Source organism: Herpailurus yagouaroundi, unplaced genomic scaffold (genome assembly GCF_014898765.1).
Source record: "Herpailurus yagouaroundi ecotype Mexico unplaced genomic scaffold, PumYag 196, whole genome shotgun sequence".
NCBI lineage: Eukaryota > Metazoa > Chordata > Mammalia > Carnivora > Felidae > Herpailurus > Herpailurus yagouaroundi.
Genome location: NW_024412427.1, coordinates 5,461,759 through 5,477,772, shown reverse-complemented (window position 1 = coordinate 5,477,772; position 16,014 = coordinate 5,461,759). Strand labels below are relative to the sequence as shown.

At 43.4% G+C, this 16,014-nt stretch overlaps 1 protein-coding gene across 4 annotated transcripts in view; it reads right to left on the bottom strand.

Moving 5' to 3' along the window:
- Positions 1-16,014, bottom strand: part of ZHX3 (zinc fingers and homeoboxes 3) — a 130,263-nt gene that overhangs the window by 109,084 nt on the left and 5,165 nt on the right. The window contains exons 1-2 of one of the 4 annotated variants that reach the window (XR_005781997.1): positions 15,390-15,510; positions 12,530-12,773 (exon numbers count right to left, since the gene is read on the bottom strand). The exons of 2 other annotated variants lie outside the window; for them this stretch is intronic. The gene's annotated coding sequence lies outside the window, so the exon portion shown is untranslated. Of the gene's footprint in view, positions 1-12,529; positions 12,774-15,389; positions 15,511-16,014 lie in introns of those variants that run through there. One more of the 4 variants, XR_005781999.1, reaches the window with a different exon arrangement.

The following is a 16,014-nucleotide window of genomic DNA, read 5'->3' as shown; positions in this document are numbered from 1 at the left end:
GGCCCCGCGGAGGCGGCGGCGACGCCGGAGCCTCGGACTGCTGGGCGGCGGGGACGCAGCTGCACCAACCGACTCCGGGCCGCTCGGCTCGGCTCGGCCGCGCTCGGAGGTGCTCGGCTCGGCTCGGCCCCGCTCGGCTCGGCTGGGGGCGGGGCCCGAGGCCCCCCGCCCAGGTCGCCTCTTGCGCCCGGGGGGCGGGGCTTTAGTGCGGGCGCGAGCCCCCTGACGTCGCGGGGAGCGGACCTTGCCCCGGACGCATGCGCAGGCGTCGTCCCGCTTTTCCCCGCGTGGAGACTGAAAGGGGCGGAGAAGGAGGACACAGGGGAGCGGATGCCGCGACCCTAGAGGTTCCCGGCTTTTGTACTCTATATCCTGGTCTTTCTAGAGGACCACCTAAGGAAGGTCACACTAGGCTACCCTTTCGAAAGGATGTAGGGCAGGGATCCTGGTGTTTTCCAGCAAGCATCGCCTGGGAGTTGGTTTTTCTTTCATCCCATCAATGCTCCACTGCAATTTTTAATCTCTTCTATTTCTAAACGACAACTTCTGATGGCTTTTTAACATTAAATCTTCAGGGACTTGAGAACTTGCAAGCATCAGTCCCCTCAGGTACAATAATGTTGTCCTTTGTTTACAGCTTCTACTGTGGAACCTGTAACACCTAGGATGGGGTTGGACCCTTTTCTGATTTTTTATCACACAGCCCAGGTGCCTGTTTTGTTATGGAGCCCAAGGCTGTGGCAGATATGCTCAGAAAGTGATCCCCACCTTTAGAATCTAGCAAGAGCTCTGCAGTCTGACCACACTTAGGTTGGAATCCCGGCCCTGCATTATATTGGCAGATTAATGATTGGCTGAGTGACTTTGGACATGGCATTTCATCTTTAATCCATGAAAGAGCATTGAAAATATTAGTAATTAAGCCAGTAGAAATGATGGGAAGATTTAAATGACAGCACACGTGGGGCTTTCCACACAGTGCCTGGTGTTCAATAAATAAAGCTGACTTTAACTTCAGGTTGTGTTTTAACCTTCAGATTCTGAAAAACAGCATATCTATACATAAATATTGAGCAGTATGTCAAGCTTGACATATTCAAAGCCGGACTCTGGAACTTGCCCCTCAATTTGCTCCTTTCAGTCTCCCCCACCACAGTAAAGGTGAATTCCATCCTTCTGCTGGCTGTGGCCAAACCTTGAAGTCATCCTTGACTCCTCTTTTCCTGTCATCACATCCCACCTGTAATCCAGGAGCAAATACCTTTCAAATACCCCTATTTGAGCCCTCCTCTTCTTTCACCTAAAATATTGCAATAACCTCCTATCTGCTCTCCTCAATTCCACTCTGCTCTCAGCTTCTTCTCAAGCAGCCAAAGAGATTCTATTAAAAACTAAGTCAAAACATATTTCTCCCCTTCTCTAAAGTCTCCAATGTCTTTCCATCCCACTCAGGGCAAAGATCAAAATCTTTTCACCAAGGACCTCCAAGAACCTAAGTGTGAGCCCCCCTCTGCCCCACCTAACACCCCTCCCCTTCTCTAACTGCAACTCCTTGCACTCTGCCCCCTCACTCCATTCCAGCCACACTCGCCTCCTTCCTGCTTCTGGAACATGAAGCCTCACTCCTACCTCAAGACCTTTGCACATAGTGTTTCTTACCTTCCAGATACCAGAAAGGCATGTACCCTTACTACAAATTTCAAAATTTTCAAAAGTCATCTCCTCAGAAAGTTATCTACACCACTCTACTAAAATATCAAGTCCCACCCCCCTCATCATTCTCTTCTCCCCTAACCCTGCTTTACTTTTCCTTATAGCCCTTATGACCTGAATATCATCTGTAATGTTCTGAGGGCAAGGACTCGTGTTGCTCATCTGCAGTATCTGGAACATGGCCTGGGATGGTTGGGTAGGCACTATATATTTCTTGAATAAGAGTAGATACGGGATATGTTGCTCTAATTTAACTTCATTTACTCAACAAACTTTTCTGAGCATCTATTCCAGTCCAGGCACTGTGGAATGTGGAGGCAAACAAGGCATTCTCCCAACCACTGAGGAACTCAGAATTTCAAATGATACAGATGTATAAAGAAGTATTTCTGGAGGAAAATATGTAACTCTGGATATATGTGCCACCTGCTTTGGGAAGCAGAGAGAAGGACATAATTAATACAATATAGGAGAGTGTAGACAGTCTCCCCACAGGAGGTGACACTGGAGCTGGGTCTAAAGACTTGATAAGGAGAGGACTCCAAGCAGAGGAAACAGCATGCACTCAATACCAGTGTTGGGAAGTGGGTCGAAAATAGTATTTACCCAAGGAGACAAGTTATTTTCCTTTAAAAAAAAAAAAACTTAAGTAGATTCCAGGTGAGCCCTATAATAATGTCACCTGAACTCACTCACATTCTGATGAGCTTTCTCAAGCAGAAAAGAAACTGCCAGAAGTATAATGGATGAAATAGAATTGCCACCTGACCTCTACTTTACTGGAATGGGCTACACCTACAACCTTTTTGTGTCGGGGTCCAGAGGCAAAGAATATGTATCAGTTAGGAGTTTGCTGCAAGTACCAGTAACCCCTCAGCCAGTTTAAAAAAAAATAAAGGGGAATTTACCTTATGGCTTTTTAGTGGTCAAAGGGATAGGTTCCTCAGGCCAACAAGAACCCAGATGGACTGCTGGATGGATTGGAAACAGAGCAGGTTTTGCCAGTAAGATTCTCCCCCACAAACTTGTTTTTCTGTGCTTCCAGGTAACACAATGGGAAATATGTCTACCAGGTACACATAGACTAGAAATTCCTAATCATTCCAATGCCAAAATCTCAGAGAAGAGCTCTGACTCAACTTGAGTCAGGTGTCCCCCTCCCCCAGAACAATACAGGTCATGTAGTTCACCAGGAACCTGCCTCTGAATCAAGGAATGGAAAGAGGCTGTAAGTGACCCAACTTCAGTCAGGTGCCCCCATTCCCAAGGACAATTATGGCCACTTTACAGTTCATGGAAGTTCATCAGGAATCCACCTCTGTGGATCAAGGCCATGAAAAAGGGAGTTGTTTTGAGTTGAGATATCTTAATAGAAGTGCCTCGCAGAACCATTGATTCCACTTAAAGGCAAAACACCTGGAAGATATTTGATAGTCACACAGAAAATGAGTATTGAGTTCCTGATTTCTGCAGAGTAGGGAGGCCTCTTTTTATGTAGCAATCAAAACAGGAAGTTATTCTTTTCCCAACAAAAAGTGGGCAGAAACTGGGGTGGTCTCTATAAGCCCTCTCTTGTGGGTATTCTGATGGCCTCTTGTGGTAGTTGACATTAATGCTAGCCACGAAACATTTCTGGTTTGTTTCCCAGGCACATGATGGGGTTGTACTTCCTTACAGCTTGGAGTCAGGAGTGTCCATGCCACTTGCTTTGGTCAATAATGTGTAAGCGGATATATTCCTGGGTCCAAACTTTGAGAGCTGGTAGGCAATTTTGTATACTCTCTTTCCCTCAGAAACAACAATAGACAGTGCTTGAGATGGTGATAGCTCCATCAGTCTGGGTCCTGAAGGGAGAAAACATTAAATAATGCCCCCCAGTGCACTCACAGTGCACATGTAGTATGAGCAAGAAAGATACCTGCTGTTATAAAACGATTGGGGCTTGTTCATCACCACAGCAAAACCTAACCTTTCCTGACAGATGCACCTTATAACATCCAGTGTATCCCACTCCCCATTGCACAACATTGAGGCTATTCGGCTGGGATAGGCCTCATTTTCCACATGTGAGTATGGACTCTGGCTGTACTAAGTCAATTGGAGTAATCCCATCTACTTTGTATTGATTGCTTCAAGAATAGACCTATTACCCAGGACTACAGCTATCAGTATCTAACATTTGCCCCTTCACAATAACTGAATAAAGTCATCATTGCTTCCCTGGATGTCAGTGAGGAACCATGTGTGGCTGGTAACTATTTTGTGACCATAAAGAGAGCCAGCCTAAAGATGAAGCCAACACATGGAATGGGGAAAAGCAGAAAGAACAAAAAAGAAACAGTTGGGAGTGCTGATCAAGTCCTGCCTGAACCAATAAAGTCATGTAAGTCAAAAAATTCCCTGTATTGTTGACTGTAATTTGAGTTGGGTTTTCTATTATCTGAAACCAAAAGCATTCCAACTATGGCTATTCTACCATATCCACTGCATAGCTCTGAAGAGTAGCCAGTGCTATAGAATCTCAAGGGGCAAAATGTCTGAATTTTGAACAATCACAGGAAGAGAAGCTGAAAATTCTGTGATTTATATGCCAGCTCCTTTTCTAGAATAAGGTATCACAACACAGGCAGAGCACAGAAAAGGAACAGTAACCAGCTGAGAACCAAGGATTCGAAGAAGAACCCTACAGTATCAGGATAGTGACAGAGCCCCTAGCTTGATCAGAAGTACGTAGTTAATTTCATAGAGAAGGTTCTATCACTCTCCATGAAACTTTCTGTTGCATTTATGAAGTCTGGAGTGAAAGAATCCAGGAGGAAGTTTAATGCAGTATGGAAGTAAGATTAAATTTGAAACTTCTGGGTTTGAATCCTGTCTCCCCCACTTACTTGCTGTGTGAACTTGAGTAACTTAGCCCCCTAATGTAGTTAAGAGAATTGAATGAGATACTCCACGTGTTACTATTAACATGGTGTATGATGCATTATAAAGATTCAAAGGTTAAAAAGGATGTCCCATCAGCTTTTTTTTTTAATGTTTATTTACTTTTGAGAAAGAGAGAGAGACAGAGCTCGAGCAGGGGAGGGGCAGAGAGAGAGACACACACAAAATCTGAAGCAGATGCCAGGCTCTGAGCTGACAACATAGAGCCTGACGTGGGGCTCAAATTCACAGACCACGAGATCATGACCTGAGCCAAAGTTGGACGCTCAACCAACTGAACCACCCAGGCTCCCCTGTCCCATCAGTTTTTTTAAGAAAGTTTCTGAATCCAGTTGTGCCAACTTATTGCCTGTCAGCTCTAAAGCACACTTCTTTGCCTTGCCCTGTGATACTGAAGCTGAATTCTGTAAACATTCCCCTTTTGCCAGGCTTTGTCAGTAGAGAGGACTGGAAAAATGCAAAAAAATGGAAGCATACGGGGCTTCCTGATTCAGAGGCTTCCTGTTTCCAGTCTGCTCTTCCTGCTCCTACAGTGCATGGTTGCCAGGGGTCTATGGGAGACCCGGTGATGCTCACCCTCCAGTGAGCTTTTCTGCCACCTGGATGGCCAGCTTCTGACCTATTGCCTGTGGACTTCCAGCAAAGTTCTCCACTGTGCAATGGGCTGAATTCCTGCTCTCTCCAACAAGGCCCAAATCTCACCCTGGGGCTGGGGAAGAGGTGCTTGCAAGTTTGTTCTATCCTTGGCCACTCTGTCTCAGCCCTAGAGATGATAGCTCCTGTCTATAGCTACTGTGCCTATATTCTTTGGAGCTCTCTTTTGACCTTTTTAGTCACCAACAACCTTTCACTGGTTAATAATTCTTCATATTAAATGTTTCTTGTTCAAATTACTGGTGTGGTTTCTGTCTCCTGAGTGGGCCCTATCTTATACAGAGTGGCCCTGACTGCCATTAGATGAGTTTCTGGGATTAAAAAGGGACTGGTTTCTGGGGGCAGGTGAAGGGAGTACAATTGTGTGTGTAACAGTATTTATCAAGTCATGACTTCATCCTCAAGAGAACACTATAAGAAAAATACAATGGTGAGGCCTGATGTCAGAGACGGTCTTCAGCTGGCCCTTGCAACTAGGGTTTGGCTGATCCAACCCAGCTCAGGTCCTGAGCCAAACATGATGGGCGGGATCCTGAGCCCTATCATAGGGTGGAGCCTAGAGTTACATCTTGATTATGAATACACAGTTTCTGTTTGACCAGAGATGAGCTTGAATGTCCATAAAACCATCCCAGCTCAAGGCATTGTCTGTCCCCACCTACCACTCTCCTTCCCCCAAAAATAGGTATCGTGCGCCTACTGTGTACCTACTTAGGTTTTGATAATGCAGCCCCAAATAAAAGCGGAGACCTTCATGTAGCTTACAGTCTAGTAAATAAGGCGTACATTGGTCAAATAATTAAAAACATAAATCTTACAAGGTGCACGGTACCATGAGATCCACGAATAGGTGGCTTTGTCTCAAAGATGTTTGGAGAAATAGTTGCTGTGAGATCTAAAGGGAAAAATAGGGGTTAAATGTATTAGTCTGCTCAGGCTGCCATAACAAAATATTATAGACCAAGTAGCTTAAATAACAGAAATTTATCTTCTCATAGTTCTTGACGTTGAAGGTCCAAGATCAAAGTCCCAGCCAATTTGGTTTTTGGTGAGAATTATCTTCCTGGCTTGGAGATGGCTGCTTTCTTGCTATGTCCTCATATGAACTTTTCTTATTATTTGTGCACAGGGAGAGAAGGGGAGTAAGCTCTCTCGTGTCTCTTCTTACAAGGACACTAATCCTACTGGATCAGGGCCCTACACTTATGACCTCATTTAACCTTAATTACTGCCTTACTCCAAATATAACCACACTGGGGAGTTAGGGCTTCAACATAAGAATTTGGGGGGGAATACATGCATTTAATCCATAATACTCGGCAAATAGCGGAAAGAAGAGTACTTCCTATAGAGGGAGCAGCACATGCATAGGCCCTTTGGTGGTCAAGGATACATGGTGGTTTAAACAAAGAGGAAGAAGAAAATTGTACAATGAGGCAGATAATCGGAGAAGATAAAGCTAGAGAGGTGGACAGTGGCCAGATCATGCATAGCCTTGAAAGTCATGGTAATAATTTGAGTCATATCCTAAGAGCAAGAAGGCTTTACTGAAGTGATCTGAATAGGGGCAACATGCTGGGTGGAGACTAGAAGGCAGGGTTTAGAATGGACACAGAGAGAACAATAATGAAGTTGTCCAGCGTATTGAGGCTCAGCCAAGACTATACAAGTGGTCATTGGCTAGCCTGGAGGAGACACTGGCCAGAAAGATTGCCCAGGGCCAAGGAAGACAACCAGTTTCTAGCCCAGGTGAACTATGACTTGCAACTTCTCTGCAGTCTTGGCTTCTCTCCTGCTATATATACTCCACCTGGTAGACCCCATGCCTTATATCACCTCAGTCAGGACAGACCATCTCTCTGAATAGCTCTGTTTCCCTAGCCCAGTCTAGCCCAGCTTGCCTTCCTCCTTTTCCCATACTGGACCACAGAACGAAGATTCATCATGCCGCCCCCTGACCAAGTAGATTGACCAGCAACTGCCCATCCCTTCTCCAGACTCTTCAGTGTGACATTCAAGACCTGAGCAAACAAAACTCTTCACACTTTAATGTAGGATCTTGAAGAGCTTTAATTTAAGAGAAGATGTGAACTGGAAGTGATCCATTCCTTGCACAGATGTATCCTGGTTTCAAGTCATCTGAGTGGACTAGATAATGTCAAGCTCAATACAGAGTGAAAGGATCCTAAACTGTTAGCACTCCTACGGGCTAGAAAAAAAATCTCTTTGGGAGAAGTTTACATCATCCTAACCTTAAAATAGTTTCTACTAACAATTTTTTTCATGCACTACAATGCTAATGCACAAATACAGCCAGACATATAAGAAGACAAGACACCATAAGAGAAAACAAGTAAAGCAACAAAGAAACAGACTCATGATGACCCCATATACAGGAAATTGTCAGGCAGAGACTAAAAAACAGCCAAAGGCACTATATTCATGGAGATAAAAGCCAAGCTTAGACAAGGAAAAATCATGAGATATCACTTCACAACCATTAGGATGGTTATTATCCAAAAGAGAAAAGAAAAAGAAAAAACCAGATGTTGTAGTTGATGCAGAGAAATTGGAACACTTTTGTGCTATTCATGGGAACGTACAAGAGTGCAGCTGCCCTGGAAAACAGTATGATGGTTCCTCAAAAAAGTTAAACATAGAATTACCATATTAACCAGAAATTCTACTTCTAGGTAACATATCAGAAAGAACTGAAGGCAGGAACTCAAACAGACATTTCTATACCCTTGTTCAGAGCAACAGCATTCACAATAGCCCAAAGGTGGAAGCAACCGAAATCTCCATCAATGAAGATGAATGAAAAAACAAAATGTGGTCTCTATACACAATAGAATATTATTCAGCCTTTAAAAAGGAGAAAATTCTGACATATGCCACAACCTAGATGAACCTTGAGGACATGATGCTGAGCAAAACAAGCCAGTCACAAAAGGACAAATACTGCATGATTCTACTTATATCAGGTGTCTATAATAGTTAAATTCATAGAGACATAAAGCAGAATGGTGATTGCCACAGATTGGGAGGAGGAAAGGATGGAAAGTTGTTATTTAATAACATTTAAAAATGTTTCAGTGTTGCAAGGTGAAAAGAATTCTGGAAATTGGTTGCACAAAAATGTGAATGTAATTAAGACTAGTAAACTGTACACTTAAAAATAGTTATCATGGGTTATGTTGTGTTTCTTTTACCACAATGTTAAAAAATCTAACGAAGAGGGTAAAATCAGGTCATAAAAAATACTTGGCTGAAACAAAACAAGGAAGAAAAAGAGGAAAACGGGAACAAAAACCAGGTAGAACAAAAAGAAGACAACAAGATTATAGATGTAAATGGTTTGGAACCGTGTCTGTAATTATGTCAAATATAAGTGGACTAAGTATTCTAACAAATAGAAAAATATTGTCAGGGCAAATTTTTAGAAATTTTTTAAATGTTTTTTTTTTTTTTTTTTTTTTTTTTTTTCGAGAGAGAGACAGAATGCAAGTGGGTTCGGGCAGACAGAGAGGGAGGCACAGAATCTGAAGCAGGCTCCAGGTTCCGAGCTGTCAGCACAGAGCCTGACACGGGGTTCGAACTCACGAGCTGTGAGATCATGACCTGAACCGAAATTGGACGCTCAACAGACTGAGCCACCCAGGTGCCCCAATAGGGCAAATTTAAACAAAATATAAGATTCAACTATATGATGTTTATGACATACTTTAGTATGAGGACATATAGGTTAAAAGATAATGAAAATATTCTCGCTAAAATTTTAAATATGAATACCTATTTTAAACAAATTCCCTTAGAAAACAGAGGGAACACTTACCAACTTATTTTATAAGGTCAGCATAATCATACTACCAAAACCTGGCAAGAACATGACAAGAGAAAATATCACTATCTCTCATGACATCAATACAAAAATCCAAAACAAAATGTTAGCAAATCAAATACAGCAGCAAATTAAAAGGATAATAAGTCATAACAAAGTAGAGGTTATCTCAGGAATGCAAACTGGTTTAATATTTAAAAATCAACCAACCACATTAACAGAATAAAAAGGAAAAATAATTTGGCTATCTGAATAGATGCTAAAAAAAAGCATTTGACAAATTCAACACTTATTCACAGTAAAAACTCTTAGCAACCTAAAGATGGATGATAGTTTCCTCATTCTGATACAGGAGATACAGGGGGGATCAACTAGAGCTAACACCATTCGTAATGGTAAAATAGTGAGCATTTTCCTCTCTAAGCTCAGGAACTGACAAGAATATCAGTTATCACCACTTCTAATCAACATTTTATGGGCTGTCCTAGCCAGGGCAATAAGACAAGAAAAAGAAAAAAAAATCAAAAAGCTAAGAAAGAAAGAAATAAAGCCGTCTTCAAAAATGACATAATGGTAGGGGCCCCTGAGTGGCTCAGTTGGTTGAACATCTGACTTCAGTTTGGGTCATGATCTCCCCGTTCATGGGTTCAAGCCCCGTGTCCAGCTCAGCTCAACCTGGAACCTGGTTCGGATTCTGTGTCTCCCTTTCTCTCTATCCCTCCCCAGCTTGCTCTCTGTCTCTCAAAAATGAATAAACATTTTTAAAAATTTTTAATAATAAATTAAAAAATGACATGATTGTGCAGGTAGAAAATCCTAAGGAATCTCAAATAAATTATTGTCTTAGTCTGGCTGCTGTAACAAAGTATTATAAACTGGGTAGCTTATAAACAATAGGACTTATTTCCCCTGTTTTGGAGTCTGGAAGTCTGAGGTCAGGGTGGCACCATGGTCAGGTTCATGGTCAGGTTCTGATGAAGGTCCTTCTCCAGGTGCATAATCAATATGCCAAAGTCAACTTCTGTCTTCCAGCAAATGTCAGAAAATAGTGTTAAATAGTCAAAACAGTTTTGAAATAGCAAAAAAATACCAAGTACCTACAAATGGATCTAACAAAAGACATGTACAACCTCTATGGAGGAAACCATGAACATTTTAATAAATATTAGAGAATAAATGAATAATGGAGAGAGATACCATGTTAATAGATTAGAAGGCTCAATATTGCAAAGCTGTCATTCTCTTCAATTGTCTATAGATTCAAAGCAATCCCAGTTGATTTTCATATGGCACTTGACATGGTCATTCTAATTTATATTAACTTACATTAAACTTTATAGTTTATATGAAACTGCAGAAGGCCAACAATGGCTAAGGTACACTTGAAGAAGTACAAGGTAGAGGGGATTTAGTCTATCAGCTAACAAAACTCATCATAAAGCTCTAATAATTAAGACAGTATGGTATTGTTATAAGAGTTGACAAAAACCAATGGACAGGAGACCCCCCCCGCCAACCATATTAATGTTAGAGATAGCATTGCAGAACAGTGTGGGGAAATGATCTTTTGAATAGTGTTAAGTCGATTGAATGTCCACATGGGAAAAATGACATTGGAACCCCATTGCACACCATCCTCAAAAGCCAATTTCTACACATTATGGACTAAAATATGAAAGGTAAGCCAGTAAAGCTTTAGAAGATAACATACAATATCTTTATGACATCAAAGGAGGAAAAGTTTTCTTAAGACAGTAAAAGCACTAACCACAAGTGAAAGACCGATAAATTGGACTTCTTTATAGTTAAGACCTTTCGTGCATCAAGAAACATCATTAGCCACAGAAGAGAAAGATTTGCAATGCACATAGGTGGCAAAGGATTTATAACCAGAATATATAAAAACTACTATAAATGATGAAAATATAGAGCAATGGAAAAATGGGGAAGAGCAGGGTCTGCACACAAAAAAATCCACATGGCCAATAAACATATGAAAGGTGCGCAGCCTCATTAGTAATCAGGGAAATGAACCAGAGAGAAGAGGTACTACAGACCCACCAGATGGCTAAAGTACAAAGTCTGATAGTACCAGTTGCTGGGAAGAACCATTGGTAAATGTACAAGGGGAACTCTCATATATTGCTGGAGGGCGTGTACTTGTGTAATCATTTTGGGAAACAGTTTGGCATTATTTTTTTAAGTTAAGCATAGGAATACCTATAACCCAGCAATTCTGCTCCAGAGTATATACCTAGGAGAAATACATGCCCAGGTGGAACAGGTGGACATGTAGAAGAATGTTCACAGCAGCATTCTTTGCAATAGCCCCAGGCTGGGAACAACCCGTATGTCAATCAGTAGAAGGGGCAGATAAATTGTGGTATATTCACTTGATGGAATGCTTTATACTGCACAAAACATGAATGAACTACAGCTGCATACAGCAACATGGAACTCTTATAAAAAACGTGGAGTAAAAGAAGCCAGACACAAAAGAACAAGGACTGCTTTTGTATAAAGCCCATAACCAGACAAAACTCAACATGCCCCTGCCCCCACAATCTTCCACCCCTCCCTGTACCTACGAATACATGAAGAAGGGTAATAAAAGATGGATCTGCGGGGTGCCTGGCTGGCTCAGGAGAGTGCGACTCTTGATCTCGGGGTCATGAGTTCGAGCCCCACATTGGGCGTAGAGATTACTTAAAAAAAAAAAAAAAAAGATGGATTTGCAAACAAGTTGGGGAATCACTCTTTTGTCCCAGCCACAACTGCCCCTCTGCTGGATTGTCTCCAATCGGAAGGGATGAGAAGAGAAAATGGTCCTGGGGGTGAGCTGAAGGAAATTGTTGACACAGCTGTCTGACGTGGGGATGGAGAACAAGAGTCAGGCACCCCTCATGTTGGAGTTCCTTATGACAACCTCAGTGACATTTTAATAAAGTCACTCAAAGTTAGGGGGCCATACTGACACATTGCTACTGTATTAACCTTCACTGGAGACCACGAGGTGGGACAAGCGGCACAGGCAGTTTCTGAAATGCAAGGTACACCAGCCAAATAAGGCCAAGCAGTTTTCACAAGATTCCCAACAGCGAACATAATTTTGTTTTGTGCATGTTCTTCCAGATGTCTTCAGGATATCTAAACATTTTTTTATTATTATAACTACAGGATTATATTACAGACTGTTGAACTTTTAAAAATACTTAACAACAGGTGCTAGACATCTGTCCGTTTGAATACATGTAGACCTACTTCTTACTTGGGGGTGATGGATATACCCATTATCTTGATTGTGGTGGTGGTTTCATGGGTAGTGAAACATGTTGAAACTCAAATCCTTAAGTGTGTGTGACTGTACATCAGTCATACCTCAGTAAAACCGGAAAACTGTTGTGCCTTCTCGCTCTTCGGCCGCTTTCCCTGCCTGATGCTGTAAGCCCCATCCATTTCGCTGTGTGTACATCTATGCCATCTCTTCACAATGCCGTGCAGAATCTCCCGGCAGGTATCCGTGGTTTACTAGCTCCTTCCTTCGGCACTTCCCTTGCCTCTCGTTCACCTATGCCATGAACATTGCTCTTCTAAATATCCTCCTCCTGGTGTTCTCATGTATCTGAGCAAATTTTCAAAATACATTTCAAGGTGTTAAATTGCTAACCTCCGTGCCCTATGTGTACTTAATGTTACCGAGAACTATGTGCTTATTTTCCAGAAGGGCTAAGCAAGTTTCCTTCCTGCCAGCTGGCCATGGAGAGTTCCCAGTCTTCGCTTGGGTTTCTGACTCTTCATGCTGCATGGATGTTGGTTCCTCATCCCTCCCCTCTCCCTCGTGTAGTATTGACTTCATGGTTACTGACAAATCTTTAGGTTCTTTTGGTTTATATACCACTTCAAGAGCCTCTTTTTTATTATTATTTTTGAGAGAGAGGGAGAGAGTGGGTAAGAGGGGCAGAGGGGGAGAGGGAGCAGAGGAGAGAGTGAGGGAGAAAAGAGGAGGGGGGAGAGAGGGATAGAGGAGGGGGAGAGAGGAAGAGAGAGAGAGAGAGAGGGAGAGAATCTTAAGCAGGTTCTATGCAGCGCGAAGCCCCACATGGGGCTCGGTCACATGACCCTGGAATCATGACCTGAGCTGAAATCAAGAGTCGGGCACTCAACTGACTGAGCCACCCAGGTGCCTTTTCATCGTGGCTGACAAGTAATTCGTCAGACCATGGCACACGGCTGTGGCCATTCCCTAATCCTTAGGAGATGGAATTTCTTTCCATCTTTACTTGGTTTATAATCATGTTTTGGGGGAGGGGTGCATGTAGAAACGGGAGCTGTATAGCCTGTCTTTCTGGGCATTCCCTGGCCGCCTTGAAAGGTCCCATCTACATGAAGGAACTGGGCCTTGGTGCTGGGGCCAGTGTTTTAAGCTGCAAGGAATGTGGTGACTCAGCTGGTCGCTCAGGGACACCTCTGTGAACAAGGCCGAGGGAAGGAAGTCATTACACAGGCAGCTGGGCTGTAAAAAACAAAAATACTCTACACACCAAACTCTACAAAGCAGTGTAGCTGTGTGTCCCATGACTCAACGGGACTGTTTCTGCCACGTGGCGCCCAGCTCAGGATATGTGGCACACAGCCTTCACCTACTGCCGGCCGCTTCTCTGAGCTGCTTAGAAAGCTGAGTGGGTGGGGACCCCGAGAAAACCTGTGACTGTCTTCTTTCTCCTCCCTCTCCACTCTGGCCATTGCTTCCCCAATCACCTCCTTCCTCCTTCCTCTCTAATCCTCTTGCTGTTACACAGAACAAAAACAGGAATTTAGTATTTCACGCCTGCTGGAGACACGGCGGGGGACACAGTGAGGTCAAAACACCCACACCCTAGGAGTCAGGCAGATGACTGCCTGACAATTCATATCACCTAGACAGGGGCTGGAGTACCGGAGAGAGGGGCCAGAAGGAGGTGGGCCAGCAGCAGAGGATGGAGACTTTGAGTCATGTGCAAGATCATCAAAGATGTGGACGCTCACCTCTCCTGGAGACCTACTATGTGCCAGACGCCACTCTTGGGATATATCAGTGAAGACAGGTCTTGTCCTCACAGGGGCTTACATTCTCGTGGAGGGGGAGACAAATGCCAAATATCATAAATAAGTAAAACATATAGCATGTGAGACGGTGGTTCATGTTCCTGGGAAAGATTAGAACCAGGAAAGGTTGGATGGGAGTGGTCAGGGTAGAAAGGTGACATCTGAATCTGACTAATCTTGGCGTGGGTGAGGGAGTGAGCCATGAAGGTGTCTGGGGAAAGCACTGTAGGGACCTCCAGGGCAAAGGGGGAAGTGTCTCTGGTGTGCTCATGGATCGGGATCCACGAGGAGATGAATATGGCCGCTGCAGAATGGGTGAAGGGGGCAGAGTGGGACAGGAGGGCGGCAGTGGGCGGTGGGGAGGGCTCTCCAAGCAGGGCAGAGTTTGGTTTTAACGGCATCCCGCAGTCAGATGGCTTTGACCTCTGGGAGTATGGCGCAAATGGAGTACAAAATGAAACTACAAATCTTGCCAAAGATGTAGAATTTATGAAGCCGATGAGAATGGTGTTGGCAAACTGTGGGAATCACACAAAGCATTAGCAGATGAGGGCCTGTTTGGGTCAGGTCAGAAAAGGACAGTGACGGGGAGGAGTTTCCAAAGAATGATTTAAGTAAGAGGTAAGTCTTTGGGAAAACCAAAGGAGCCCCAAAGTATTTTTGGATGGTTGTACTTTTTAGAAAATACAATGCTCCACGAAGGAGGTCGTACCATGCAATCTACACCCTGCTCCCAAATCATTCATTCTGTAGTCATACTAAAAATTAGGATATGGTGGCATATATAAACCAAAATGTTTACTTAGAAGATAATAAGATTTTGTTTAGTATACCTTTAAGTTTCTGTTAATAACTGGTTTCTTGGGTGGCTCAGTCGGTTGAGCATTGGACTTCGGCTCAGGTCATGGTCTTGTGGTTCTTGGGTTTGAGCCCCTCAGTGGGCTCTACGCTGGCAGTGTGGATCCTGCTTGGGATTCTCTCTGCCCCTACCCCGCACACATGTGCTCTCTCTCTCTCTCTCTCTCTCTCTCTCTCTCTCTCTCTCTCTCAAAATAGTAGACTTTGAAAAAAAATACCTTGTTTCCTTTTCTTCCTATATAACAATGGTTCCCACTTAGCCACATTGTAGTAAAGATTAAAAAAGAGCACTCACTCACTAACACATGAACTAATCCTTATTGTAGGTCTTCTTCCACGTGTCAGGCACCGAGAGAGACTCTGGGGGTAAAGTGATGAGCAAATGTGTCCTCATGAAGACATAGCATTCATCAAATGGTATATACAAAGTGTCACATAAAAGGATGAAAAAGCACTTTAAAAAGGAAAGAAAAGGCACATAATGCTATGAGAGCCTATGTAAAGGGGTTACCCTAGCCGGAAGGTGCATCAGTTAGTTACTGCTCTGTAATAAATCACTACCGACCTAGGGATTCTCAACAACAGAGATTTATTATCTCAGTTTCTGTGAGTCAGGAGTCTGGGCATGGCTTAGCTGGGTCTTCTACTCGGGGACTCCTAAGGCTGTGCTCGAGGTGATGGTGGGACTACATTCTCACTTGGGGGCTCAAGCTCCCTCAGATTGCTGGCAGGATTCATTTGCTGGTGGCTGCAGGACTGAGAACGCTGACTTCTTGCTGGCCGTCAGCAGGACCTAGGGACCACCCATAGCTCCTTGCCACTCAGGCTTCCTCAACATGGCTGTTCCCTTCCTCAAGTCAGCAAGGAGAGTGTCAGAACTAGTCTGCTAGCAAGACTCTATGTTACATAATCATGGGAGT